At 41.2% G+C, this 26992-nt stretch overlaps 1 long non-coding RNA gene across 2 annotated transcripts in view; it reads left to right on the top strand.

Moving 5' to 3' along the window:
* The first annotated feature begins 1407 nt into the window (after window positions 1–1407).
* The window catches only part of LOC118547107 (uncharacterized), a 37673-nt gene continuing 12088 nt past the window's right edge, over window positions 1408–26992 (top strand). Inside the window, exon 1 of one of the 2 annotated variants that reach the window (XR_004922945.2) lies at window positions 1408–1459. This is a non-coding gene — a long non-coding RNA (uncharacterized LOC118547107). Of the gene's footprint in view, window positions 1460–16458; window positions 16569–26992 lie in introns of those variants that run through there. The other variant, XR_013443800.1, reaches the window with a different exon arrangement.

Raw genomic sequence — 26992 nt, forward strand, 5'->3', positions numbered from 1 at the left:
TTTCTGATTTTTATAAACTCCATTTTATCAGTTTTTCTCATGATTCATTTCTTTTTATCTAATGAAGAAATCTTTACCTACCCTACACTTGTAAAAAATTATTTCCTAAACTAAGTTTTATAGTTTTAGCTCTTACATTTAGATCTATGAGAATTGTGAATTAATTTTTGTTTGTGGTATGACATAGGGGTAGATGTTCATTTTTTTAAAAAAAGATACAGATATCCAGTTATTTCAGTACCATTTGTCAAAAAGACCATCCTTTACGTGGTGATTCACTGACTCTGGTTGGGTAAATAGATGTGCCATATATATGCATGTCTATTTCTGTTTATTTCCGTGTCTGTGTAGACATACCCTCATCACACTGTCTTGTTTGTTCTCACTTGCTAGAAGGTCTTGAAATCAGGCCGTGTACATCTTCCAACTTTGTTCCTTTTTACCAGAGTAGTTTTGGCTCTTCTTTTAAATTTTAGAATCAGCCTATCAATTTCTACAAAAAAAAAAAAAGCATGCTGAGTTTAGATTGGTATTACATTGAATTAGTTGATCTATTTGGGGGAGAAATGACATCTTCACAATATGAAGACTTCTAATCCATGGACATGGCATATCTCTCCATTTAGTTCGGTGTTTTAAGATTTTTTTGTGAGCTATGTTTTAGTTTTCCATGGGCCAGTTTTGCTTCTCTTCTGTTAATTTTTTTTTTCATAAATGTTTTGTACTTTATAAATGGTTGGGTTTTTTTTTTCTTTTTAAAAAATAGCCTTTTTATTTTAGAGTAGTTTTAGATTTACAGAAAAGTTGGAAGGCTCGTAGGAAGATCTCCAGCACATCCCTCACACAGCTTTCCTGCTTAGGAACATTTTATGTTACTGGTAATGCATTTGCCCCAGCTGAGAAACCAGCACTGGTACATCACTATGACCCGAAGTCGACTTTATTCAGATGACACCAGTTTTTCCACTCACGTCCTTTCTCAGATCCAGGATCCCATCTGAGATCCCGCATGACACCGAGTCACCGCGTCTCCCGTGTCTCCCCTGGTCCATGGCAGTTTCTCAGACGTTCCCTGTTGTTAGGACCCTGACAGTTTTGGGGAGTACTGGTCAGGCATTTGGTGGAAAACCCCTCCTCTGGGATTTGTTTCATGTTGTTCTCATGATTGGATTGGAATCCGGGAGAGAGAAAGCCCAGAGGCAAAGCGTCCTTCTCATCATATCAATCACTCCCTTTATGATTTTGTGAGTTTCGATCTAGGGGGAGGTTGGGCCGTCATTTCACACTTTTCGTTTTTGAATTCAACTCCAGCGAGACTGTTGAACTGTGTTCTCATGTTCCTCCTTTATCGATGCTCTCTTGGCTCAATTTGAGGGTGTGGGACAGGGGCGAGGGTTGTTGCAATGAGTCATTTGCTCTGCGTTGGGATCCAGCCTGCCAGCTGATGCTTGCATTTCAGGTTTGGCTCATTTCTTCTTATCTGTGCGTATTATCTGTTTTTATGGCGGAAGCCCACTCCCGTCCCTCTGCACCCAAACTGACGCTGAGACTCTCTCCACTTTTGAAGCCTCTTTTCTCTCTGTAATTGGGTGATTCAAGGCTTCGCACTGCTCTTTACTAGCTCCTGAGAACAATAGGACTTAAAAATTGTGTCTGATGCTTTCTTGTTGTAAACCAAGAGAAATGCTCCATCCACATCCTTCTACTCCCTAAACAGGAGCAGGACGTATGCACGTTTGGGTATTTTCTTCACCTTGTTTATTCCTTCTGATTCTCCCTCCTTTCCATTTTTTTTGGTTTTGAATTGTTTGATTTCTTTTCTTTACAGTCCTTCTTTTATCCCTTCGTTGGTTTGCATGTTGTGTATTTCTTCTCTCTCTCTCTCTCTTTTTTTTAAGATTTTATTTACTTATTTGAGAGAGACAGAGAGAGTGAGCAGGGGAAGTGGCAGAGGGAGAAGGAGAGGAAGAGGTAGACGTCTTGCTGAGCAGGGAACCCAATGCGGGGCTCCATCCCAGGTCCCCAGGATCATGACCTGAGGTGAAGGCAGATGCTTAACCGACTGAGCCACCCAGGTGTCCTCTTTTCTCTATTTAAAGACTCCATAAAATATTTTTCACAAGGTTGCTTAACTTACAATCGAAGTATATGTAATGTTTGAGCTCTCATTACCCCTCTTTGATTATATATTCTTGTAATTCTTGATATTCTTGTAATCTCAAGATTACACAAAATTAGTGATTCTTATTTCTGCACCCGGGTCTCACTTTAGATTTTCCCAGTTTGTTCACCACATCTGCCTCCTCCCCCTTGCCTGGGGGGCTAGGACCCCTTCTTCTGATAGTTCTTTCAGCAAGGGACTTTCAGCGGCAAGTTCTTGCAGAATTTGTGAGGAAGACCATTTATTTTATCCTTTGCTCTCACTGTTGAATAGTAATTTAGCCAGGGGAAAATTCTTGGCTATTTATTTTTGCTCACTATTTTTGGTATATTATGCCATCTTCTCCTGACCGATACTGTTGTTTTTGAGAAGTTTCCTACCAGTTAAAGGGTCGTCTTTTGGTTCATAATACAGACTTCTGCCTACCTGCTTCTAAGATTTTCTCTCTGTTTTGGTGTCCTGCAATTTAATGAGGAATATCTAGATGTAAATGAGCTTTTATTTAAGTTTTCAATGTTCATACACTATTTCAATGTACTACTGTCACATAATTTATTAAGTGGGCTTATTTCCACAGGCATTGGGACTGTTCCTATTCTTTTATGCATCCTGGTATGATATCCTTGTACCTGAATAAGTGTCATATTATTTTATTCACCAAAGCTTTATGATGTATTTTAATATCCAGGAATTTGATATCTCTCCTAGAGCATTACTGTTCTTTTTAAGAATGTTTTTCTTGCAATTTTCACCGATTATTCTTCAGACTAATTTTAGAACACTTTTATCAAGTCCCAAAGCAATGAGATGGTATTTATTTATCTATTTATTTTTAATTTTAAAAAATTATTTATTTTACGGGCTAGTTTTGAAGAAAATTGACATATCATGTCTTCCCATCCGGGGTATTTATGGCATATCTCTTAATTTATTTGTCTTTATTTTGTACCCCAGTAAAATTTTACTGTTTTATTTAGGTAAGTCCTGAATATGTCTTATTTATTTCTAGGTATCTTGTGTTCTTAAGATATTTTTTTAATCTGATATTTTCCTGGTATTTTAAAAATAGGATATTGCATAAAATGTATTTATTCTCATATGTTTATTTTGGCTGAGAGTAACTTATTCAATTCTCTTTCTGGTTTTATTAGTTTTTTTAAAAGACTTATTTATTTATTTGAGAGAGAAAAAGAGAGAGTGAGCAAGGGGGGAGGGGCAGAGGGCGCTGAAGAGAGAGTCCTAAGCAGACTCCCTGCTGAGTGTGGAGCTCCACATGGGGCTGGACCCTGAGATCATGACCTGAGGAAACCAAGAGTCGGTTGCTCAACCAACTGCATCACCAGGCACCCCAAGGTTTTATTAGTTTTTATTTTTTAACTGATTCTCTTGGATTTTCCATGTTAAAAAAATAACTTGCAAAATATAATAGCTATGCTCTTCCTTTCTAATATGTTTAATTTTTGTTTAATGTTCTCATCCAGTTGCATTGGCTGTAGCATAAAGAATATTGCATAACAGTGGGGCGCCTGGATGGTGTAGTTGGTTAAGCATCTGACTCTTGGTTTCAGCTCAGGTCGTGATCTCAGGGTTGTAAGATCCAGCCCCGAGGGGGGCTCTGTCCTTAGCGCAGAGTCTGCTGGATATTTCCTCTCCCTCTGCCCCTCCCACTCGTGCTCTCTCTCTCCCTCTCAAATAAACAAATCTTAAAAAAAAAAGAATATTACATAATAGGAATGTTATCTCTATGCTGTTCTTTATTTCATTGGAAATTACAGCATTTCTTCAAAGAACACAGTACTGCTGGTGGATTTAAAACATTTAAAACACTCATTACCAAATATCTTGTTTCTTTTTAGAGTCTTTCTAAAGTTGAAAAAAAGACTAATTTTATTAAGTGCTCTTTGAATTGTAAAATACGTCATATACATAAAAATTTGTAAAATGTGTTTACATAGTTAAAGAAGAATAATAAGGGACACCTGGGTGGCTCAGTCAGTTAAATGTCTGCCTTTGGCTCAGGTCATGATCCCGGAGTCCTGGGATCGAATCCTGCATGGAGCTCCCTGCTTAGCAGGAGAATCTGCTTCTCCATCTCCCTCTGCTCCTCCCCCCCTCCTGCTTGTGCTTGTGCTCTCTCTCACTCGCTCTCTCTCTCAAATAAATAAATAAAATCTTAAAAAAAAGAATAAAATGAACGTCAAGTATCTACCACCCACAGTAATTAAAAACAAACATTTTGAGTACCTTCCAAGCTCTCTCTTGATACTTCCCTGATTGCAATTCTATACATCAGGCAAGAGCTTGTTTTAACTGTTAGATACGATCCATTTTTGCTCGTCCTACTGTGGGTGCGCATTTAGATTGTTCCCAGTTTTTCACTTACATGAACAATCTTACCCTGTCATTTTTGTATATGTTCCCTGGTGCACATTTGTCTGAGTTTTCTGAGGGAGAACTTTTTGCAAGAGTTTTCCAACCAGTGGTTGGAATTTCTGGGGCTCAGCCACCTTTACTGAGTAATGCCAAGGTACTTTTCAAAGTGGCTACTCCAATCCATATTCCCATTAACAATGTAATGACAACCCCCATAACTCCTCATCCTTGCCTACATCAGGTTCTGTTAGACTTTTTAATTATTCCCAGTCCAAAATTATATCTCTGTGTGTTTTAATTATTTTAATTTTAATTAATTTTTAATTAAATTATTAATTTAATCAAATTAATTAATTAAAAATTAATTAATTTTAATTACTTAACCTACAATATTATATTTGTTTCAGGTATACAACATAGCAGTTTGACAATTCTATACATTACTCAGTGCTCACCATGGTGAGTGTAGTCACCATCTGCCAGCATACGATGTTATAAACTATATTTTCTATGCTGTGCTTTTCATCTTCATGACTTATTTATTTTATACTGGAAGTCTGTGCCTCTTAATCCCCTTTACCTATCTTCCCCATCCTCACTCATCTACCTCCTTTCTAGCAATTACCAGTTCGTTTTCTATATTTAAGAGTCTGTTTTTATTTGTTTGTTTTGTTTTTAAGATTCCACATATAAGTGAAATTGTATGGTCTTTGTCTTTCTCTGACATATTTCACTTAGCATAATACCCTGTAGGTCCATCCATGTTGTCACAAAGGGCAAGATCTTATTCTTTTTTATGGCTGTGTAATATTCTCAATACGGTTTTAACTCATGTTTACACAATCACTAATTGAGTTGGATCAACTTTTAATATGTATATGGTCTGTTTATATATCTGTTTATGATTTTTTTCTATTGAGTAATGACATTTTATCACTGACTTATAGGAATCCCTTATGCTTGATACTAATCCTCTGTTGGTTATGGGTTCAAACATCTTCCCCCAGGTTGTTGTTTCTTACGAAAAAATTTCTATTTTTAAATTGTCAAAATTTTCAGTCTTTCCTTTATGGTTTGTGCTTATTATGTCTAATTTTATTTTTTTTAAGGATTTTATTTATTCATTTGAGACCGAGAGATACAGAGAGAGAGAGAGAGCATGAGCAGGGGGAGAGGCAGAGGGAGAGGGAGAAGCAGACTTCCTGCTGAGCTGGGAGCCCAACATGGGGCTCGATCCCAGGACCTGGAGATCATGACCTGAGCCAAAGGCAGATGCTTAAGCATCTGAACCACCAGGAGCCCCTATTATGTCTTATTTTAAAAATGCTTTTCTAACTGAAGTAATAAAGTTATTCTATATTTCTAAAAATATTCCTAGATGGAATACTCTCAACTTTTATCACTACAAATCTTCTTTCTTTTTTTTTTTTTTAAAGATTTTATTTATTTAAGAGAGAGAGAGGGAGAGAGAGAGCGTGAGCACAAATGGGGGGAGGGAGAGGGACACACAGACTTTGAGCACGGAGCCCGATGCAGAGCTGGATCTCAGGACCCTGAGATCATGACCTGAGCTGGAATCAACATTTGAATGCTTAACCAACTGAGACACCAGACACCCTTAAAAATCTTATTTCTGGTAGTTTTGTTATAGGTTCATTTGGCTGAGTTGAAGTTTATGGAAAGCCTTTTTGCATTTACTAGGATAATTGTGGGATTTTTTTTTTCTAATTTGTTCATATGAAGATTGCATTCATTTATTTTCTGTATTAAACTAAGTTTATATATCTTGACCAAACCCAAATTGGTAATAATGTCTTATTATTTTCATGTGCTTGTGAATTTGATTTGCCAACATTTTATTTACATTTTTCACTTGTACTCATGAGTGAAATTGGCCTGTTATACTGTCCCTGTTTTGTTTGAAATCAAGGTTAGGTTGGCCTAATAAAAATAATGCTCTGGAAGAGTTTGTGTAAATATGGAATTATCTGTTCTTATCTGTTTGGTATAACGTGCCTATAAAACCATCTGGGTCCAGGATTTTATTTTTGGTGACATTTCAAGTTTTTGATATAATTTTTAAAACAATTATAGGATCATTCCTACATTCTCTTCTTTCTTGAGTCAATTTTGATAGGACTTTTTCTAGATATTTTGATAGGTATTTTTCTAGGAATGTATCCATTCTACCAAAATTTGTAAGTTTATTAGCATAAAGTTGTCCATAAAAACCTATTACTGCAGCATCTGTAGTAATATCTTTTCTTTCACTCCTAATTTTATTTGCATTTATATCTATTTTTATTGATTAACATTGACAATAATTTTCTATTTATCAGTCACCTCAGAATACCAACTTTTGGATTTGTTGATCTTTATTCTTGGCGTTGGTTGCTTTCATCTTCATTATTGCTTTCCTTCTATTTTCTTTGTCTTTATCCTGATATTTTCCCTCCAGAATCCGTCCATTGGATGCTTAGTTCATTAATTTGGAGCCTGTATCTTACTTCTTAATGGAGCATTGAAAGTATAATTCCCCTGTGATACTGCTTTAGCTGCCTCACACGGGTTTAAGTATTTTCTAATTTCCATTATTATTTTTCTTTTGATACATTAGTTGTTTGGTTTTTTAAAATTTTCCAATTATATGCAGTTTTTCTAATTATCTTTTTCCCTCACATTTTCTCACTTAATTGCATATTGGCCCGAGAACATGGCATGGATGGTGCCAAGTTTCTGCTTTTTCCAAGGTCAGCTCTGTGGCATAATAGGTGGCCAGTTTTTGTGCTTGAAGCGGGTGTGTATTCTCCAATTGACCCATGAAATCAGGATTTCTAATTGCCTTTTTCAATTTGTAATGACTTCTTGGTCTGTTTGATTTGTCCATTATTGAAAGAGGTGTATTGAAACAATTTCTGTTATATTGGTGGATTTGTTTCTTGCAGGTCTGTTAATTTTTGTTTTTTGTTTTGTTTTGTTTTTGTTTTTTGTTTTTTAAAGATTTTATTTATTTATCTGACAGAGAGAGACACAGCAAAAGAGGGAACACAAGCAGAGGGAGTGGGAGAGGGAGAAGCAGGCTTCCCACAGAACAGGGAGCCCGATGTGGGGCTCGATCCCAGACCCTGGGATCATGACCTGAGCCGAAGGCAGACGCTTAACTAGACTGAGCCACTCAGGCGCCCCAGTTTTTGTTTTTATATATAGCATATAATTGAACTTTTTCAGTTCCAGCTCTGTTTGGCAGTTTTTGTCTTTTATGTGGAGATATTAATCCACTTATATTCATTGTGAATCCTGATGTATTTAATTTTATTTCTTCTATCTTGTCGTGTGCTTTGGTTTGTCCTGCTTCTGATTCTTTTTCCCCCTGTTCTGCCTTCTTTAGGATTGTATTTTCTTATTCCATTTTTCTCTGCTCCCTCTTTGGTGGATGAATGTTTTATTCTTATTCTTTTAGTAGTCAGGCTAGCAGTTTTAATAAGCGTACTTAGCTTAACAAAGTTCAAATTTAGTTAACACATTTCTCCTCCTCCAGAACAATCTTCAAAACTTAGGATAATTTTACTCCCAGATCACCCTCCTTCCAACTATTATTATCCATAATTACTATTTCAGCTGGAATTCCATTACTACTATTGGTCAGTATTATTATTTCAGCTATTATTTTTGTTTGCCCCATCCCATTTGGTATTTGTATTATCACTTTATGCAATCATTAGATTAGCCCACACATTTCCCAATGCCTTTGCTCACTTTTTACTACTTATATCTCATTTTTGTCTGGGATAATTTTTCTTGGATCTAACATACATCCTTTAAAGTTTTAAAGATATTTTGTAGGTTACTATTTTGTGGATAGATCCTCAGTTTTTATTTGTGTTTTTATTTTACATCATTATTGAGAATTTCACTGAGTAATTCTCTCAGTCCACTTAAGATACTCTGCTCCTCTGGGAACACTTGTGGGTGGGAAGTCAGCAGCTGTTCCAAAGGCTAATTCTTTATAGGTGATCTGTGTTTTATCATCACCTACTTTTAAGATTGTTTTGTTTTCTTTGGTTTTCAGCAGTTTCACTATGATGCATCTATGGCAAATCCTAAATCTGAAAATGGGTAACATTATCTCTTTTATAGTACTTCGCCTCTGTTTTGTCTTTTATCACCTTCCAGAACTTGGATTAGATTTGTGTTAAACCTTTCACATCATCTCCTGTGTGTCTTTTTGTTTTTTTAAAGTTATTTATTTTTATTTTTTATTTTTTATTTTTTTTATTTTTTATTTTTTATTTTTATTTTTATTTTTTTAAAGATTTTATTTATTTATTTGAGAGAGAAAGAATGAGAGACAGAGAGCATGAGAGGGAGGAGGGTCAGAGGGAGAAGCAGACTCCCTGCCGAGCAGGGAGCCCGATGCGGGACTCGATCCTGGGACTCCAGGATCATGACCTGAGCCGAAGGCAGTCGCTTAACCAACTGAGCCACCCAGGTGCCCTTATTTTTTATTTTTTTTAAGATTTTATTTATTTGTTTGACAGAGAGAGGGAGAGAGACAGCGAGAGAGGGAACACAAGCAAGGGGAGTGGGAGAGGGAGAAGCAGGCTTCCCACGGAGCAGGGAGCCCGATGCGGGGCTCGATCCAAGGATCCTGGGACCATGACCTGAGCCAAAGGCAGATGCTTAATGACTGAGCCACCCAGGCGCCCCTATTTATTTATTTTTAAGGACTTTATTTATTTATTTGAGAGAGAGAGAGAGAGCATGAGCAGGGAGGGAAGGAGAGGGAGAAGCAGACTACCCTGCTGAGCAGGGAGCCTGACATGGGGCTCAATCCCAGGACCCTGGGATCATGACCTGAGCCGAAGGCAGACGTTTAACCTTCTGAGCCACCCAGGTGCCCCATCTTCTATGTGTCTTAACCTTTGTGCTTATTGTGCATTTTTTATCTCTTGACTATGTTCAGAATACTTTCTTGTCTTCTAATTAATTCCTCTTCAGCTCAGAGGACCACTTAAATGTGGTCACGTGTTACCACTTTTAACTGTTGAGTACTGTGCCTCCATTGGGATAAATCATGGACCTTACTGTTTTAAGCCCTCTCATTCTCTAGGTGAAGACCACGTCTTTTCAGCTGTAGGCCTAGAGACAATAAGTTGGCTAAGAGAAACAGACTCTGTGTGGTAACACAATTACCCAGCCTCGATAGATCACATGCCACACCCCTTCATGCTTATCCTATTTGCCTAATAGACACCTATGTACTTCCAGCCAACTCTCTGGTAGGTAATGCCAAGAGCCCAACTGAGTTACTACCAATATATGTATCCGTAATTGGACACATCAGATGATGAAATCAACAATTACAGGCTTCATGCTTGCAACAAAGAATATAATTTTATCATAATATTGATAACAGTTCCACACTCTACCCAATTTAAGCACCAGAAAATGATTTCCCCCCTTGAGGGAAAGACAAGCCTGTCCAACCCAGTAAGCATGTTAGTCTCTGTTACTTCTTCCCATCCGTCTTTGTCAGACACTGGAGGACTTCTTCTTCAGGCTGCTTTCCATGGCACAGTACCCTTTGGTGTTAAAGTGTATCAGTCAGAACATACTCAAATGGACAGTTTATGCTACCATGAAATTTATAAACCAAATAGATTATCCTAAGTGACTTGTTGGTTTGTTTGTAACTACCAGAAAAGACATAAAGCAGCAGTAAAATTCTGATCCTTGTCCTATTCTTTTTCATTTGTTGTGTTTGGTGGAACCATTTGGTCTCTAACTGGCTTGACGTACACATCCTGAAGCAACTTTTGAAGGCATCCATAGAGGAAAACATTCTGAAATGGATGGGACTCTGGAGACCTCTTTAGAGAGGACAGGTGCCCTGCTCAGAGCCATTCTGGCAAATCAGGGCCAGGCTTGTCACTCACAGTAAGGACTCCTATCCAGTGCTTGATTCTTCAGGATCAAGCCTTTATTGACTGGAAAATAATGATTTTGCTCTTAAGCGGTTAATGTGGTTTTGGATGGCATTATCCATCGTCTTTTCTCCATCACCCCTTATGACAACACTGAGAGGCCCTAGCCAAGTAGTGTATCATGTTCCTGTGGCTTCAGTAAATTGAATGGACATATGATTCAATCAGAAACACACTGAGACTTCTGTTGGGAATGTCAGAGAAGAGGCACATCCTATTTCCCACTAGCCTAGAACCTACAAGGATGTAAGCGGAAGCTGGAGTGGCCATCTTTCTACCATGAGGGTAAAGTCTTTGTGAGAATGGAGCTAACACAGAGGAAGTAGGGCAGATAAATTGAGAGACAACAGATCCTGGTGATGCCTCCTACCCAGCCCCTGTGATGCTTTCTGAGCACCTGGATCCAGCCATGCCTAAAATCATCCCTCCTCTAGTCTTTTCAGTTTCATGACTCAATCAAACCATGACTTAGAGAGTTATGATGTTTTGATCAAGATATGCCTATATTGTAATCAAGGGTCAATATGACCCTCATTCTTAGGAATTTTGTCGGTGATTAATTGCTGTGATGGTTAATTTTATGTGCCAACTTGACTGGGTTAAGAGGTGTCCTGATAGCTGGTAAAACGTTATTTCTGGGTGTGTCTGTGAGAGATAAACCTTTAAGTTGGTGGACTGAATAAGGAAGATAAGATCACCCTTATCAATGCAGGTGGGCATCATCTAATCCACTGAGGACCTGAAGAGAAAAAAACAGGTAGAGGAAAGACAAATTTTCTCTTTGCTTGAGCTGGAATGTCCACTATATCTTGCCCTTGGACATCTGCTCTCCTGGTTCTCTGGCCTTCAGACTCAGACTGGGACTTTTACCATCAGCCCCTGATTCTCAGGCCTTTGGATTTGGACTCAATTATACCACCAGGTTTCCTGGTTGTCGAGCTGGCAGACAACAGGTACCAGGACTTCTCAGCTTCCATAATCATGTGAGCCAATTCCTATAATAAATCTCCATCTCTATCTCTATGTCCATCTATCTATATCCTATTGGTTCTGCTTCTCTGAAGAAGCCTGATAATATAATTGCTTAGCTTTTATCTAATATCAGCCTTTGATGATCTACAGATTTTATAGGGCTACTTAAACATCATCCTGGTTGGGAGAGGATCTCTGGCCTATTTTGAGTGTTCACATGCTTGTAAATTAATTGGAGAAAATGATTCAAACCAATAAAAAAGGAAGGGTATGTTTCGAGTAGCAAAAGGTGGTTTATATTCCGTAAGTGCTATTGTTCTTGGTTGGTATTAAAATACTCTTTCTGGCAGAAAGTCAGTAGGCTTTGGGATGGGTATCAACAGTGATAGCCCTATGGATCCATTCATCCCAGGAAAGAATTCTAATTTTACCTTAAAAAAGAGAAAGTGAGTAATTACTTGAAGGATTTTCTTAACAAAAATAAGGAAAGAATATGGGTCTGAAAATTTATGGAGAATGCCAAAACTCTGGGAACAAAGTGAGCAACTCATTATGGACAGGAGAATGACTGTAAGCTGAGCCCAGCTAGGAGTTTGCACTGGAGAGCTCGGGACCTAACTTGCAGACAGGATGGCATCTCTCTGTCACTCGCTCTCACTCTCAGCACTAATGACGTTTGAGATGGAGAAATTCTCTGCCCTGTGCATCGTAGGATGTTCAACACTGTCCCTGGCTTCTACTTACTAGATGCTTGTAGCATCCCCTGCCTTAGCTGTGACAAAGAAGAATGCCTCCAAGTGTCCCCTGGAAGGCAAAATCACTCCCAGTTGAGAGCCGCTGCTCCAACCCAACATTCTCCTGTCTTTACCCTCCATCTGAAGCTAGACCACAAACCAGGCTTCAACTGGCAACTTCCAGTGGATCCTGACAGGTATCCAGGACAATGTGTGCTATATATCTGTCGTGCATAAGAGAGAACATGGACTTGAGAAACAGGCAAAGCTGAGTTCAAATTCTCAGCTGGGGCAAGTCGTGCAGTTGCTTGATTTTACGGAGTTACAGTTTCTGCATGTGTAAAATGGGAATGATAACTCCCTAATCAAAATGATGACTTGGATGGGGGTGAGTTGTTAAGTATTTACATGTTAAGTGTTTAGATTTGTGAGTTGTGTTTGTTTATGTGAACGTGTGTGTGTGCATCTGCATGTGTGTCTGTGTATGTGCGCGTCTGTGTGTTTGTGTGAACATTGTGCATGTTGTCTATGCACCTGTGTGTGTGCACATCTGTGTGTTTGTGTTTGTGTGAACATTTGTGTCTATGTGTGTCTGAGCATGTTGTATCCCTGCGGTGCTGAGTGTGGTCCTCTGTGATCTGTCTCTTGATGGGACAGATGCCTCCCACTGATCTTAAAGAATCTATGTGTCCTTCGTGCTGAAGTGAGGACCAGGTCATAATTTGGAAGACTAGAGGAATATGACCATTAAAGATTTTGTTTTTACCGCCCGATTTCTCCCTGGCTTTGGGCTGGTGCCAATGTGCGTGGTTTATAGTCTCCATAAAGAAATGGCCGGCAGCACAGTGTACAAATTGCTTCACCCCTTGAAGTCATTGAAGAAAGGATAAGGTAATAAAATGGAGGATTTTGTTCATCATATTTCCAAGGGGATTGCTCTTGAGAAAAAACTTTCAGAGATGGGGAGAGCCTACAGGTTCCAGGCCATGGTGTGTGTGTGTGTGTATGTGTGTGTGTGTTGTTATATCAATAATATCAACTATAATGCCGGCAGCTGATATTTTTAGTGCCATTTATATGCCAAGAATGGCATGAAGGACTTGATAAGCTTTCGAACATTTGCTCTCTCTATACCTAGGTAAACTTGGTACTGTCATTAGCCCAGTTCACAGGTGAGTTAATGCAGAAGTGGGAACTTGCCCAAGCTCTCACAGGTAAGAAGGGGGACTGATTTTAACCTCCCTTCCCTGAGGCCGGAGGTCCAGCCCCGACCCCTGGTTTTTCCTCCCCACTTCCCTCCCCCCACTGCCCCGAGATGGTAGCCCTGCCCAGACTCTTAGGGGATGGACAGAGGGCTTCAGCTGGGAGGCATGTACTATGCCCCAGTTAGCGTCTCACTGGGAAGCACTGAAGAGCCGCCCATGGGACTAGGCTGAGGCAGGCAGCCCGGCCAGCTTTGGCAGCGAAGGGATTCGGGCTCCAACATCAAGGTGCACCTTGAACTGGGGGAGGCCGTATGTGGCTGCCTCTGACTTCCCCCACAGTAACTGATGCTTGGCCCCTCCCTCCCAAATCCTTGGGATTTGTTTTATGTTTTCCTCAAAGAATCCAGGGGGAGTGGGACGTCGGCACATAAATCCCAGTCAAGTGGGAGGGCCAGTGGGAGGCCAGGTCAGGAACGAGAAAGCCCAAACACATATGGGAAGGGTGGCCGACTCACAGAACCCCCAGTCTGGGGCAGCCCCGGGGCCAAGGAGACCACCTCCCCATGGCCCCTCCCCAGGCCCAGGATGCCGGGGTCAGCCCGTCTCTGGCCCTGGCAGAGGCAGCATCCCCAGCTGCTGGGAAGGAGAAGAAAAATCCCCGTCAGGTGTTAGGGGGGCTCACGCATTTGTCAGAGTCCTGACTCAGGTTCCCAGATGTTTATGGAGTCGGTGCCCCAGGGGAGGGGGGGTCAGTATGCTAGCAAACTGTGAGGTCGGCTCACCTCCCACCAACATAACTCAACTTCTCGCTGCCAAAATCGGACAGCTCTCCACCCTTCACCACCCAAACACTTAAAACAAACAAAAAAAAAAAAGAGAGAAAGAAATTCAGTTGAACTGGTTTGTGTATAGATACAGCACTGAACTACCAACAAATACTGGTGGTTGGAGATGGAGCAGGTAGCTCGGAAGTTGGAGAGCTGGGAAAGTAACTTTGATACATTGGTCACAGGACCCCTAGCTTTCCGCATGGGTCACCGCTGGCCTCCTTCAAGTCAGAGCCCAGCGTCCTGTTGCCAGGTAGGCCCACCTTGACCACCATTTACAGTGGTAAAACCAAGCCTTTGGTCAGAGCCTTTCGTCACCCACTCTGTTTTCTCCTGCGGTACTTGTCACTTCCTAATGGTCAGATTTATTGTGGATTGCTTGTCTTCTGTCTCTAGAATGTAAGCTCCACCTGGGATCAAGTCCTGCATTGGGATCCCTACTCAGCAGGGAGCCTGCTTCTTCCTCTGCCTGCCTTCCCCCCCCTGCTTGTGCGCTCTCTCTGACAAATAACTAAATAAAATCTCTAGAATGTAAACTCTATGAGTCAGGGCTTCTTTCTCTTTTGTTCACTCCTGTCTCCCAAATACCTGGGCCTGTGCCTGACACGTGGGAACTACTGAAAAATATTTACTGAATGTAGGAGGAGCTGAATGAGTGGATAAATAAGTGGGCAAACAGCGCTTGTTGCGGGGTGTCGTTCAGAATGAAGAGTTCAGGTTTAGCACTCCCCTCTCTCCCCAGAAGTTCTAGTCACTGAAGAGTTTTGAATCATCAGAGCTGGCAGATGTGGAAATGATACTTCAAGAAGATGGCGCGCATCCCAGGACTGGGGACATTCACATGGCAAGGAGGATGGAGAGAAAGTCCAAGCCCCAGATGCCCCAGTGGTCTCCAGACCCTGTAAGACCTCATCCAGTTCTTTGGTCAAGACTTTTGTTGCATTAGCTGGTGCTTGCCCCAGTTCCAGAGAAGTGTGTTTCCCTGAGCAGGACAAGGCCAGGTTGGCCAAGTGGTGGGCCTGTGGGTATTTTTACTAGAGATCTTTAGTAGAGATGCACAACACTGAAGAGTTGGAGGAATGTATCAGGATGGGCATTGCTTTAAGTGTCTGATTCTCTTGGTTGCAAGTAGCAGAACAACCAACTCTCCCTTATTTAACTTTGAGCCAATTGTTGTGGCCCAGGGAATGGAGCGAACCATCTGGTCATGTGTGTGACCCTGGATCCAAGGGTGGAGTCAAGTGTCCCCAGCTGCCAATAAATAAGGAGTAGAAGAGAAGTGGGTCCTCAAATGAAAATTAGGGTGTTTTCATAGGCAGGAGGAGTGGGGAAGCTAATGAATGACTATCACCATCAAAGGAAACCCACGTAGAGCAGAGACAGAATGGTTCCACCTCGGAAGGCCAGCTCTGGTAATTGTCAGGGGCTCTCTGGAATGCCATGTTGAGAAAGAGCCTGAGACCAAGCCAAGGGAGAAAAACGTCATGATTGATTAGAAATATCTGCTGTGTGCTCAGAAAACATTTGGGTGCCAGATATTTGTTCTCCTTTATTTAGGCATCTGCCTGTGGAAATGATTGCAAGTGAAAACACACAGAGTGACAATTATGCTAGGTCATGGTCAGTTTTGAAACTTGCAGCGAGTTTATTTATTAAAGTCCTTGTTGCTTTATTTTTCACACACCCAGTCAGGACAAAGAAGGAGAATCTAATAAACAAGGCCATTCATTGCCATCAATGTCAACCTGCGATGCTGAATTAAGGTGACATTTAACCTTGCTTTTTCCACTGGTGGCATTGCCAAGACTACCCATGATGTGGCTCTGACTTGCCAATTGGCATTCGGTCAGTAACCACTTGCTTGTCCTTTTCCCCCTTTGCTCAACAATCTTGACCAAGTCCTATTTGTGATATGCACTGCATTAGCCACTGCCTAAACAGTGGTGAGCAAAACAAATCTAGCTCCTGTCCTCACCGAGTTCATGGCCCACTGACAGCAGCCTTGTTGGTTTATAGTTCCTTCCAGTGTTTCTTTTTATTCCTAATTTGTCATCTCCAGAGAAACCATGTTCAGGTCTATTCCATTCCAGCCTGATGAAATATCACCAGGTCTTTTGCCTGGAAATGTCACCACTTCTAAATTTGGGGGAGAACATGAGGTGGCTTAGGCAAACCTGTTTTTCTCAATGTCCACAGGTTATCATTTCCAAGAAGATGCTTCTCAACAAAGCCCCTGTTTGGAAGCTGAATTATGACTCTGGCATTTCATCGACATTATCTGACTTAACACTGTCAGCAATCCCCATGGGCAGGTACTGTTTTTAACAACACCATTGTCTTGCCAGTGAGAAAGCCAAGACTGGGGGAAGTGATGTGGCTTTCTAAACATCAGACAGGTAACAAGTGGTGGAGCTGGGATTCAAATCCACGTTTGCTCATTTGAAGGGCTAGGCTCCTAACTGCCAGGCAGCACTGCCATGCCATGAGCTCCTGGGACTAGAGCTATGGTTTGATTATACAAATGACCCCAATGGGCTTCATGGGAGGAGGGGGAGGAGAAGGAGGAGGAGGGGCTTAAGTGTGGTGTCATTCATGATTTCATTTACGTATTCCCTCCTTTATTAGTCTGATATAAGAAAATACCAGACTGGGGAGCTTAAACAACAGATTTATTTTCTCACAGTCTTGGAAACTGGAAGTCCATGATCAAGGTGCTGGCAAATTCAGTTTCTAGTGAGAGCTCTCTTCCTAGTTTGTTGACTGTTGCCTTGTTCCTGAGGGCTCACATGGCCTTTCTTCCAGTGCATGCCTGCAGAGAGAGAGCATGACAGAGAGCAAGCACACTAATCTTATTACATTTAACCTTAATTACTTCATTAGAGGTCCCATCTCCAAATATAGCTACTGGGGGGTAGGGTTTCAACATGGGGATTTTGGGGGGACACAAATCATCAGCCCATGGCACTTCCTTTCCTGGAATTAAAAGTATCTTATAGGTTAAGAGAAAATCATTATGCAGACTGGGTATCTCCAGTGGTGGGGCATTAACTTTGCCAGTACAGAAGGTCAAGGCATTTTGTGGCATACATAATTGATTGAGAATTAATGAATTATAGGGAGTGGGAGTTAAGAATCTAATGATGTTTGTATTTCCTTTAAGTGGCTAGGGCCCAAGCCCTGGCTCCATTTTTATGCTTTTCCTGCTTCTCATGTTGGATTCAGTACCCAGGGGTAGTAACCATCTGAGCGGCTTAAGGTCTTCTGGGACAGTCCCAATTTCATATAATTTTCTTCTTTTTAGTAAAGCTAACTCCTGATGAGTTTAATGGAATGGGATTTAATTTTTACATCTTTGTAAGACCTTTTGTAAAAATAACCAGACCAGAAAAACTCATCATTTTGCCATTTTCTACTCTTTGCTTGAGGGATTGTGTGTGTATGTGTGTGTGTGTGTGTACAAAAGTGTGTCACTATATTTATGAGACCCTTTTGGATTGAGCTAGGTTTTCATAAATTTCGCAGACTATTGGAAAGTTTTCCTTTTTTAATTCTCCACGTAGGTGTCCTTCTGCCAAGTAGATCGTTGCGGGTCTGCGGAATTAGAGGTGTGGTGATTTCCTTACTGAACTCTTCCCAGAGCGTCCCGTCCAAGTACAACATCCATGGTTCTAATGGAGGGAGCAGCCTTACCTGGAGGTGACTAAGCTCTCACCGACAGTCCAACCCTGGCCATGAAGAATCAGCCCAGTGGGCCTGTGTCCCAGGGATTTAGGAATTTGGGGATGAAATTAAAATTTTGTAAGCATTATATTTCAGAACCAAAAGAATTTAAAAGCCCGGTAGGAAAGAGATTCTCCTGTTCCCTCCCTGACCAGGAATGTCTGGCAAAGGAGATTTTATTTTGAAGGGGCCGCCTGTAAATGTTTCTTCATAGCAGAGTTGAAGATCATTATCCTGATACATAGTCATGAGTTCTGAGAGAGGGTAACACTTTTCTTTCGGGTGAGTCCATATTTTTCATACCTTCGAGGCCTTGGTGTCAGTGGGGGAAAGTCCAAATGATGGTGAAATTTCTTAGGGAGTGGGTCATTATGGGTCTAGTTGCCAAGTGATCAATTCCCATCTGGTATTACAAGGAAGGAGCAATGGCTAGAGGGGAGTCTAGGAAGAATCTCTTGACATCTTATGTACATTGACTATGCTATCTTAGATAAGCAAGAAGACTGAAAAATTTTCAACTTTATGGTTATATTTATGGTGCTTTCATTTACTGATTCATACAGCAGCTTTATTGAATGGCCACCATTTAGAAGCACCATGCTAAAACTCTCATGGTGGGCAAGAAAAGGATGATCCTTGTCTTCTTGGACAAGAGGGTCCTTTCCCTGGCAGGGAAGACTGGAATGTGGTCCGTTATAATTAGTGTGGAAGGTGCTGATGGTGGGAGGTACATGGGAAAAGAATCATTCCCATCTTAGAGGGAGAGGTAATTGATTTGAGGCCTGAAATTTGAACAGGAAATTATCAGTTTCCATTGGGGTTGCAGTGAAGGTGGGAGGGTCAAGAAGGTGAAGAGCATTTCCAACAGAGGGAACAGAATGTGCAAAAGCCTGGAAGCTAGGAGTTAAGAGTATGCTATGTTTGGGGAACTGAAAGAAACTCAGAACGACTGAGCCTGAAGACTTCTCTGTTTACCCAGAAGAGCACTGGAATGGCAGTAGGTATACAAGTAGGAGAAGACTTGATGAAATGGGTTTAAATTTGTAGTCCATTGGCCTGTCTTGCTCCATTGTGACCTGAGACCTTTCCTTGGTATTGCAGAAGCAGGTGGTGTAGCTCTGAACTCAGATTAGGCCCTGTGTAATTACATCATTACAGATACGTCCTGGTGCAGAGGAAAAAATTACTTTTCTGGATTTTATTGTGTGAAAATACTCCTGATCAGAAAATTGAAGATATAAGATAGTACATGGAGGATAGTCACAGCTGTGTTAAAATACCACCATAACAAAAGCAGTTTATGCATTGAAAAAAGAAACAAAATACACCAATGTGTTAACCGTCAGTGGGTCATGGGATTCAGTGTTAATTTTTCATTTTTTATTTGCGTTTATGATCCACATTTCCCATGGATGACAGGTATTAAGGGGGGGGGGAACCAAGATAAAATCTCTACCAGTTAACCACCAAATGTTTATTCAATCCTGAGGGAGGAGCCCTAAAGGGGACAGCACAGAGTGCCTTGTCTCTGGGAGCTTGTCATTGGGCCTCCTGGTGTGGGGAGGAGTACTTATGTCCTAATAGGAAGCCAGGGCCAGCTCAGTCTGGAGGGACTTTTCTCTGCAGCGACCATCTCTTGAGTCAGTTCTTAGAGAGGATGAGGGGAGAGCATTTTCCAGAAGGAGACTTCTTGTTTTCTCCCCGTGGATTTCTCCGTGGGATTGTTTCTATTTCTTATTCAACGAACCGTTGGTAGACGTGATCAAGTAATGGGAGAGTTAAAATGTTCATCCTTTCTTGCCTGGGAGATGTCATATGCCTGTCATGAAAATTCAGTGGGCAACTGGCAAACACAAAGCTCAAAATCAATATAACACCTGAAACAGAGAGACTGTCTACATGTTTACGCTAGGTCACTCTTGAGGAATGAAAAAAATAATCTTCTGATACACATGTAGAAAATGCCAAATGCTCTAAAACGGGATATCAAGGTGAAAGTAGAATTTTAAGCAACCTCAAGATTTAAGGATTAAAATTGGTTAAATATTATATCTGGGGTAAATGTTTGCATCAGACATTAAATAGAATTGCCCCTTATCCTTAATAGAATCCTTATCCTCATCCTTAAATAGAATTGCCTCTGGCAGAACAATAAAGTATCTGCTTATAGATCAATAAGCTTTAAGATTAGAGCCACTGAGGGTACAAAAAGTAAAGCTACAGCATTGAGAGAAACTTAAGTAGTAGAAGTTTGTGAGAAAAAAGTGTGCCTTAGTCAATGAATGAGAAAGCAGAGTTTTACTTACTAGGGTCAAGTTTACATGCATTAAAAAAAAAAAAATCCTCCCAGGAGACCTCAGCAATTTTTATAATTGTAGTATAGAAGTTAAATGTTTCAGCTGAAGGAAAAAAATGAGTTGAGTTTTCCAGCTGCGCATCTGCTCAGCTAGTCAGGGACGGTAGGAGAGGGGGTTGATCAAAGTGCACATCAGCAGCGTTATCTCTCAGGCCTGGGAAGCTACTAGAGGCCGGTTGGGTGGCGCAGTTACAGATGATCTGTTGATGGTAGTGTCGGAAAAGGGGCAGGGTGTCACTTTCCCCTCCCACTCGTGCCCTGGGAGCGTCTCCTGTGAAAGGAATGAATCTGAGACCAGGACCTGACAACAGCGGTGGGTGGAGAGGGGGATGAGATGGTTTCACTTCAGTCTCTTCGCAATTGTCACCAGAAATCCAAACAGATGGTCTTGGAGATTTTTTTTCAAGCCGAAGTTCAGAATCGATTCCTGGATGTTGGCTAGCTCTTCCTTCATGGGCCTTCAGGTCACTAGTCAATGCAATCTAACAGCGTGATTGATTGCAACGGTATCATATATTATAATAATAAAAGATGTGTGACTGATACCGTAAGAGCTATTTTTATCTTGTTCTTCCCTTATTTTTCATCTGTATCAGTGTGGTTTATGTAAACCTGACACATTTGTGTATGTGAAACAGATGCAGGGTAAAACACAGTTGTGTCTGTTCGAACCATATTTTTTTAATCATAGACGTGATTTATGAAAATGTTCTTTGCGTATGAGCTTTCTCTTTCTCTCTCAAACAAAACGCACAGTAATTATAAATCTCACATTCAATTTTTCTGGTACTTAAGAGAGATAGAAGAAGTTAAGTTTTTAAGTTGCTTTGCCTAATCTGTCTTCATTAGGTGTTGTAAGAGAAACAGTCTGTGACTTTTGGGCAGAGGCAAATGAGAACTCGCTATTCAAATGCATGACGTGGAAATGGCTCTTTCAACCATACTGAGCGGCAGCCTCTAAAATGCTCTCCTCCTCGAGGTCCTGGGCCCTGCTTCTCTGCGGTCTCATAGTGAATGGCAAAAAGAAAATTAGGATCTTCCCATACAGATCAGCCTCCACCTCCAAAGGAGTGACTCACAAAGTGAGTTTCCATGGAATAAATGATTGAATCCAAGTTTTCTTGACCACTGCAAATGGCCCCAGTATCCATCAGATTTCTCAGACCTACAACCTAGTAGTTTCTCTTGTTGACCCTCATGTTCAATCCGTGACCATAGGTTGGATAGAATTAATCTCCTTAATGTTTTCATAACCTACCTTACTTCTCTACACCATACCCTAGACCAAACTATCACCATCTCCCTCCTGGACTGATCTCTCCAAATCTACTCTTGCCCATCCTTGAGCCCCATGTCTTCTGTGGCCAGTCTAATCTGAAGGGGCAAGTAGAGGGGGCAGTTACCAGAACCCGGCAAGACCTGTGTGGCTGTAGGAAAGGACACATGATAACTCCAGGAGAGGTGGCCTTCAGTAGAATGAATGAATGAACGGTGAATAAATACCCCAATCTCTCTCTCCTTTGTTCATATCCTTCCGGCACCTTCCACTGACTGAACCCAACTCAAATGTAGACAGCAGAAAGGCCAAGGGGACGAACTCTATGGAGGTCCCTCTCCAGGGGTACAGAGCAAGATGGAAAGAGTAGAGAGTGGATCTGGAGGACACACGGCACACAGAATATCCCACACCTAGCTCCTCTGCTTAAAACCATTCTAGTAGCACCCCACTGCACTCAGACCTGATGCCTGCTATCCTGTCTCAAATAGTGGCAAGTCAAAGTGTTAGAATTAAAGAGAAAAATAATTGTTGTTTCCTTGCTTCTTCCAGCTAGAGTAAAAGCTGATGCCAACACCTGCTTTCAGGAGAAGATTCTCTGAGATTAGCACATTGTTCAAATGGATGCTGTTAAATTAATGCTATTTGAGGAGCTTCTAGGTGGTCTCGGCAGTCTTGTTTCTATAGCTACTCCGTCTTCACTTCCCCACATCTCCTCCATCCTGGCCTGTGCAGAATACCAATGTCACACCAGTCCCATCAGATTGATTGCCATTCTGAGTTCCTTCCGGTCAGCAGAGCTGGCCTGTCTCTGGGCTTCATGCAAAAACTAATCAGTCAGTTCACCCAAATGCAGTGGTCGATTCGTTCTAGCCTGCCTTCTTACCCTTCACAAAGGGGCGCATGTGTGCAATACTGGCTCTAAATTAATGTGTGCATTTCCCACTCGGAGGCTGACATCAATGTATGTATGTATGTATGTATTTATTTATTTAATGTCTTCTATTTATGCACGGGGTAGGGGAGGGGCAGAGGGAGAAAGAGAGAGAGAGAATCGTAAGCAGGCTCCATGCCCAGGTGGAGCCTGTTGCAGGACTCCATCTCACGACCCTGAGATCAGGACCTGAGCCGAAACCAAGAGTGGGACGCTTAACCGACTGAGCTACCCCGGTACCCCAAGGCTGACATCACTTTTAAAGCACACTTCTAAAAAAGATAGCAATGTCTGTTCTGTCATCTTTTTTCTGCCCTGACTGCTGCTTTTTCTCCTTTTCACCCACCTCTCCTGACCCCTCTTGCCTCTCCTCCCTTTCTTTCTTTTTTAGCTTCCCAAATTCTCCCCATTTTCTAGAAATTTTCATCTTCTAACTTTACTTTCATCTTTTATTATTTTCTTTTTTAAATTGACATTTAAAAAAATGTAGAGAAACATAACAAAAAACATTATCCATAGCTCCGGCCCTTGGAATGACACAGAGCATAGTTGCTTCTAGTCTTTTTACAACACGGTGTTATGAGAACCATCTGTCTCACTTAGCAAAGAGCCCAGTTTTTAATGCCTGTTGTCCTGGGGCCACTGCAGACAATGGGCAAAGAGTTGCCTTTTAATATCTTATAATACTTAGAAAAAAATCTACTAGATTGTCCATGTGGGACAGGCAGATTGGGCAGGTGAGGATGGGTTTTGCAACCTTTAACCCCTCAGTGGAGGGTATAAAATTGAAGAAGCTGAGAGGGAAATTGGGGGAAAAAATCCGTTGGAGAGAGTTTGAGCATGTTGTGGTTCTTACCTACTCCCAATCTCCGTCCCTCGGTGCAGGTGAGTGTGCTCCCTCTTAACCCCAGGGCACACGAGTGAGGTTTAAGTCCACCACTGCACGGGTTTGCACAGCTCGCCTGGAGATTTTGGGATATGGAGCCTGGACACCAGGGACCCAGGGAAGAGTATGGAGCAGCCAGTGGGGAGACCCTGGCTTGCATGAGGGGACTGGGGAAGAGAGCTCCAGCCACGGAGGGATCACCCAACAAATCAGACCACCCTGCAAAGGTCTGGCTTTAAACATCTGCCAAAGCCAGAGAAAACCAATGTCAGATTACACTGGTATCGATACAGAAGCACCTTTCCTGCCTTTTCTCTCTCCTTACTGCCACCCAGGCCTGGAGGAATCAGAAATCCAGCCACTGGACCAGGAAGGTATGAGCAAAACAAGGACATAAAGAAGAATCTGCATGCTTCTTTCCCCATTAGAGGTCCATCCTGAGGCCACCTGAGCTTTAGGTGGAATTGTGACTGTATTATGGAACTGTACATTAATTATCAAAATGACACAATTTCTGAAGCCGTAAGGGACAAGAGGACATTTTGTGGTCTCCAACCAGAAAATTGATGGGCCCATCTCTAGGCTTTTTCTAAGAGGTGGGAAAGAATTAGCCCCACAAAGTGGGTTTGAATAGGCAAATGCGGAAAAGAATAGGGTTGTTTGTTGGCATCTGAGCTGGAACTCTATATGAATATAGGGATTTGTATCTGTCTTAACATGTGTGCGTGCCTTTGAAATACACAGAAAATATGTATGAATTTGCCACCCCCACACAAAATTAAAGCATTGTACTTAAAGCCAAAGCCCCCTTTGATTCCTGCCACTGTCTTCAGCACCCCAACCTATGCTGTAAGATTATACCTTAGATTCCTATAGGGCACTTAACTATGTAAAGATTTTCTTTCTTTTTTTTCCTTTTCTCCTATCTCCTATTATTTGATCCTTATGACAATTCCTTGTAGTTATTAGGAGCAAAGTGGTCTATGAATCCCATTTCATAGAAGGTAAGGTGGAGGCTCATGGATGTTATAGTTGTGTCCATGTGCTTGCTTAGGGGCATCAAGTGCTCTTGCCTCAGGTCACATTGCAATCACGAGGGACTGGTTAAGCAGCCCATCCCCCAAGGACATCAAGGTTTGTCTTCTCTTTCTTCCCCTCCTCCTCTGTAACTCACCTTCCCAAAGGAATCTTTGTTTGCTCCTTGGTATGCTGACCCTCTCTGCTGCCCCTGCATGCCTTCCCTGTTAATGGAAGGTCTGGCATCCGTGCACCTTAGTCATGCCCAATTCATTTTAGTGGACCGGGTCGGCCAAGCCAACATTTACTCAGGCCTGAAGCCATTGGGCAGAATCTTTTACAACATCAATAGCAGCAGCCAATAAGGAGGCTTATTTAGTTCAAGTTCATTGCCTTTTGGCATTGCTGCCCAAGGTCTTTGGGATGGGTCCACGGCATTCCTTTGTAAGGTACAATGACCACCTCTTGGGCAGCTTGGGAGTCCCACAGATTCAAACAAGGCCACTTGGTGTCATTTCATTTGGCACTTGAGGCTGGAAGTCACCCCGGGCTTCTTACAGGATTTGGAATATTCATCTTGTAGCTCAGAGTGGGAAATTCCTCATTGAACAGCCAACTCCACCATGCTCTTTAGAGGAGAGAGGCATAAAATAAACACTGGGAGGATTCAGGAGAAATTCGTTCAGGTTACCTTACCTTTCTTGCCTTTTAAAATTCAACTTAAAATTCTGGCCAGTTGAGGAAATGTAGTGTCCACAGTTAGAGCCACCATAAAACATATCATCTAAACCAAAGGCAGCATCTGGGACTATCTGGAGGAAAATCAGGACAGGGCTTACCTCTTTTCTAGTGTACCACCAAGGCTACTCTTCAGCTGAATTCATGCATCTCTTCCACACACACAATTATTAAAAAAACAAAAAACAAAAAACAAGAAACACTCAAAATTTGAATTTCCCCCACCTTGAATAACCAAGTTATTTAATTGATGGATTTATGGTTGGGGTATCCTAAGGCTGTCAGAATGCTATTATCCTACCACCAAAGCTGTGGAGTCAGATTTGAGTCCAAATTCTGGATTTGCCACTTACTATAAGTGAGACCTTGGCCAAGATATTACTTACTTTTTCAGAAGAGGCAGTTGAGGGTAATGGTGAAGAGAAGGGGTTCTGGAAACAGAATGGCTGGGTTGGAACCCTGGCTCCCTCACTTACTGGCTGTATGACTTAGGCAAACTACTTAACCTCTTTGTGGTACAGTTTTCCCACTTGTAAAATGGGGATTAAAATAGCACTTAATTTTAGCAAAGTTAACACACAAAAATCAGTTGCACTTCTGTACAGTAACAGTGAATAATGAACAGTGAACAATGAACAGTGAACAATCCGAACAATCTGAAAAGGGACTTAAGGAAACAGTCTACTTATAATAACATCAAAAAATACTTAAGAATAAACTTAATCAAGGAGGCCAAAGACAGACTGTATACTGAAAACGATAAAACACTGCTGAAAGAAATTAAAACACAAGTAACTGGAAAGACATACTGTATCCTGAATTAGGAGACTTACTATGTGTGACATGTCAGTACTCCCCAAAGTGATCTATAGATTCAATGCAACCTTCTTCAAAATCCCAATGATGTTTTTTGCAAAAATTGAAAAATCCATCCCAAAATTCAAATTGAATCTCAAGGGATTCCAAATAGCCGAAATAGTCTTTAAAAAAGAAGGACAGAGTTAGAGGTCTCATACTACCTGATTTCAAACCTTCCTACAAAGCTACAGTAATCAAAAGAGTAAAGTTCTAGCATAAAGACAGACATAGAGACTAATAGAATAGAATAGAGAGCCCCCAAAGAAGCTCTTGGATATGGGTTTTCACAAGGTGCCAAGATCATTCAATGCAGGAAAGGACAGTTTTTCAACAAAAGATGTTGTGCACACTTGGATCTCCACATGCAAAAGAATGGAGTTGGACCCTTACCTTATACAAAAATTAAGTAAACATGGATCAAAGACCCAAACCTGAAAGCTAGAACTATAAAACTCTTTGAAGAAAACACAGAAGAAAAGCTTCATGATATTGGATTTGCTATGATTTCTTGGATAAGACATCAAAACACAGGCAACAGAAGAAAAAAATAAATTGAATTCCATCAAAATAAAAAGCTGTGCATCAAAGGACATGATCAACAGAGTGAAAAGGCAACTGATGGAATGGGGAAAATATTTGAAAATCATATATCTGGTAAGGAATTAATATCCAGAATATATAAAGAACTCCTACCACTCAACAACAAAAAATCATCAACCTAATTAAAAAATGAATAATAGAGTTGAATAAATTTTTCTCCAAAAAAGATATGCACATGGCCAATAGGTACATGAAAAGATGCTCATCACGGTCTATTAGGGAAATGTAAATCGAAACCACAATGAGATATCCAATAGGATGGCTATTATCTAAACAGAGCAAAGAAAACCAAAGAAAAAACAAAAAAACAGAAAATAATGAGTATCATCAAGGATGTGGAGAAATTGGAAC

This window comes from Halichoerus grypus, chromosome 1 (assembly GCF_964656455.1).
Source record: "Halichoerus grypus chromosome 1, mHalGry1.hap1.1, whole genome shotgun sequence".
NCBI classification, from domain to species: Eukaryota; Metazoa; Chordata; class Mammalia; order Carnivora; family Phocidae; genus Halichoerus; species Halichoerus grypus.